General features: G+C 45.4%; 1 protein-coding gene across 4 annotated transcripts in view; it reads right to left on the minus strand.

Annotated features, from left to right (window-relative positions):
• MAK (male germ cell associated kinase) overlaps positions 1-3,738 on the minus strand; it is a 62,004-nt gene that overhangs the window by 57,959 nt on the left and 307 nt on the right. The window contains exon 1 of one of the 4 annotated variants that reach the window (XM_045298249.1): positions 602-616. The exons of the other annotated variants lie outside the window; for them this stretch is intronic. The gene's annotated coding sequence lies outside the window, so the exon portion shown is untranslated. Of the gene's footprint in view, positions 1-601; positions 617-3,738 lie in introns of those variants that run through there. 4 annotated transcript variants of the gene reach the window in all.

Here is a 3,738-nt window from a genome sequence, read left to right on the forward strand (position 1 = left end):
TGTGACATTACAAAGAGAGTTATTTAACTAGCAGCCATCAAGTCCATTCTGATGCCTGGTGAGCCCTGTGTATTGGAGTCCAACCGAGCTCCAAAGGAGCCATTATCTATGGGAAGTAAGATACAACAGTCAACCAATGCCCACTCTGTGTTATGTAGGGGCCCTGGGGGTTTACTGGTTACACGCTGGGTGGCAGTCTGCATGGTTGGCAGTCGGAAACCACCAGTTTCGATGGCTGATTTAGGGGTCGGGTTGGGGTGTGTGTGTGTGAGAAGATCTCTAGGCCTTTCTTTTATTTGAATATTTATTTACTTATTCATTCATTTATTTTAAGGCCTCACTTATTTATTCATTTTAAGGCCTTTCTTTCAAGATTCTTCTTGGTGGGCAGAAGCTCCCAACCACTCAAGTTGCACCACCCGGGGACATTTATTTCTACGCGCAAATGTAGATCTGCATCAGAAAAGTACACTTGTACTTTTTCTCCCATTTCAATTTCCATATAAAATGCACAATTAATGCATAAATACATAATTGCAACAAAATACATACAAATGAAAATCTAAGTGCTGAAAGCACAGAGTTCCAAAAAGATGCTGACCTGTGTTTTATCCACTATGCGAAGGCATTCAGCTGTGTGGATCACAGCAAAATGTGGTAAGTAACCCTGCTGAGAATAGGAATTCCAGAATACTTAATTGTGTTCATGTGGTAGCTGTATCTAGGTCAAGAGGCAGACATTCAAACAGAACAAGGGGACAGACACCATGGGGTTTAAAACCAGAAGAGATGTGCATCACGATTGTATCCGTTCACCGCACTTAATCTATAGAATGAGCATATAATCCAAAAAGCTGGGCCATAGAAAGGCGTGCAGGAAGACTCATAACAACCTGAGCTACGACACAACTTTGCTTGCTGAAAGTGAAGAGAGCTAAAAGCACTTACTGGAGTATCAAAGACTTAACTTTCAATCTGATGTACCTCCATGTGAAGACAACAATCTTCACAAGTGAGCCAGTACTTAACATCGTGATAAACTGAAAAACAGATCGACGCTGCCAAGAATTTCATTCCACGTGTTGCAGCAGTCAAGAAATCAAAGTGTTACATTGGGCAGGAGTCCTGGTGGTATAGTGGTTATGTGTTGGGCTTCAATCCTCAGGGTCAGCAGTCAGAAACCACCAGCAGCTCCATGGGAGAAAGACTGGGTTCTCCACTCCTGTAAACTATTACAATCTTGGAAACCCAAAGGGGGCTCACTATGCATCAGCATCACCTCGATGACAGTGAGTTTGGCTTTTTTGGTGTGATTTTTTTTTTTACTATTACATTGAGTAAATCTGCTGTAAAAGGCCTCTTTTGAATAGGTGTTAAAAAGAAAAGATGTCACCTGATTTCTGAGGTGTGCCTGACTGAAGCCATGGTATTTCCAATTACTTCAAATGCTGGGGAAAGTTGAAAACCATTTCCCCGAAAGTAAGACCTACTTACAGGTTTGCCTCTCGCTGAAATATGAGGCATCCTCCCGAAAATAAGGCCCCCAAAAGCTACCGTAACTCTGGACTCTGGACCATAGCGGTGGGTGTGCAGCGCAGCTCACTGTTGGCCACAGCGCAGCCGGAGCAGACAGGAAGTGCAAGGTCTCTTTTAATAAAGCAATAAGCAATAAATGTGTACCGTATTCTTCTTCATGGAAAATAAGACATCCCCTGAAAATAAGACCTAGCGCATCTTTGGGAGCAAAAATTAATATAAGACACTGTCTTATTTTAGGGGGAAACAGGGTAGTTAATGAATTGGAAGGAGAATTGTTGGTTAAAAAAAATATTGAATGTCACGGTCTGATGGAAAAACAAACAAATGTCTTAGAAGAAGTACAGGCAAAATACTCCTTAAAAGAGAGGAGACTTTATCGCAGGTGCTTTGTACATGTTCTTGTGGGATCAGTTTCTGGAAAAGTACATCAAGCCTGGTAGAGGAGAGGGGCAGACAAAGAGGAAGACCCCAGTGAGCTGGATCAACACAGTAGCGGCAACAATGGGCTCCGCAGGACAGGCAGTGTTTATTTCTGTGGGACAAGGGCTTCCCTGAGCCTGAACCCACTGGAGAGCAACGACAAGTGCAGACTGACTGTCAACTGGAGCTGTCCTTGCCACAGCTCTTTCCAGCTAATGAGGGATTTAGACAGGATTACGGAAGATTAGCATAGAGGGCGAATGAAGGGTAAAATCTGTGCCTGCCAATCACTGAACAGATAACATTTTGGATGTCTTCAACGTCAACTGGGTAGAACATGCTGTAATATCCCTCTAACGGCAGCATAACATTTGTAAAAGAATGGGTGTTGAAATCCTTAAATTGATGAAAAACAAAACGGAAAAAAAAAAAGATTGCAAAGGAAACAAAATTATCCATATACAGAAATTAGGAGCAATTAAAATGAGAAAACAGCAATTGTTTTTAATAATAACACAAGTCTGTGCTAAGATTAACAAATTATTTAAAAAGAAACAAAAACTACTCCAAGGCAGAGCTCAAGGCTGGTTTGTCCTGTGGTCAGTTTTCCCTGTTCAGCACAGTCGCAGGGACTTCTCAGATTAAGTAAAGAAGCCAAATGCCTGGGCAGTACGTTTTGCCCACACCCCTTGGCTCAGCTCTCACTGCTAATGCCAATGCAGAGCAATCCTATCCGGCAGGGTAGAACTGTCCTTTACAGAAGTGGGAAGGCCCGTCTTTCTCCCGCCCACATCTCTACTTTGCATACAGCTTGCTTTTTCTTCAGATTAAAAATCAGTCTACTTATTCTGATTAAAAGAGGTTCCTTCTATGAGAATGCAATCATCACTAGAGCAAGTGTCCGCTCATTTGAAGAGTGTCATTCAAGCGTGCTTCCTTTTGGAACGGAGATGAGCAAAACAAATGACCAAACCTTATATCATCGGGTCAATTCAGACTCTCCCGTGACCCTGTAACCCAGAACCTAACTCAGCCATCCAGTGGATTCCACCCCACAGGGTTTCCAACGCTGTGATCTCTGGAGAATGCGATGGCTCCCTCTTTGCCCTGTGCAGAAGCTGGCAAATTCGAAACGCCCCATTTCACCACTTGGCAGCCAAGCACTTAACCACCAAGCTTCCTTGGAATTGGGCATGCTAACCACTAAACATCAGGGGTTGGTTTGGTTTTTATTTGTTTGCTTTCCCCAGGGTCCCCACAGTCGACTTTGGCCTCGTCTGCAAATTAGATTGAAATATCTTATTCGCAGTTAAAGCAATGGTGTTTGCTAATCTAGAACCTTCTCAGGGAAGCAGGCCGGGGGCTGTCTTGTCAGTCTGCGTGAAGGGGTTACTCCTGGGAGCCCTGGGTTAGCAGCCAAGACGCTGTGGGAACCGCCCCCCGCGCCGGGACCCTGCTCTTCCTTGCCCGTGATGCTGGGTGCAACGACGGGGACGTTACTGGATTTTTCTTCCTTCTCACCTCCGTTTTATTTTGTAAAAGTTCCCAAATCCATCCCAGCGCCCCAATCTTGCTCCTCACTTCTCTAAAAGTACGAAAGTACTGCCCCCTCCAGCCCAAGAGCTGGGGGACAGGAGAAGGGGCTTCAGGCCGGGGTCTCACAGGCTGAAAAGCGCGCCCACCGCCCGGCCCCAGGCGGAACCCCGCGGTCAGGGGCGAAGGAGCAGAGGAGCGGACGCAGAGGACGCCCACCAGCAGCCGGCGCGGGCGCCCTCCCAC

This window comes from Echinops telfairi, unplaced genomic scaffold (genome assembly GCF_000313985.2).
Source record: "Echinops telfairi isolate 266 unplaced genomic scaffold, ASM31398v2 ScPeMD7_7424;HRSCAF=8462, whole genome shotgun sequence".
NCBI classification, from domain to species: domain Eukaryota; kingdom Metazoa; phylum Chordata; class Mammalia; order Afrosoricida; family Tenrecidae; genus Echinops; species Echinops telfairi.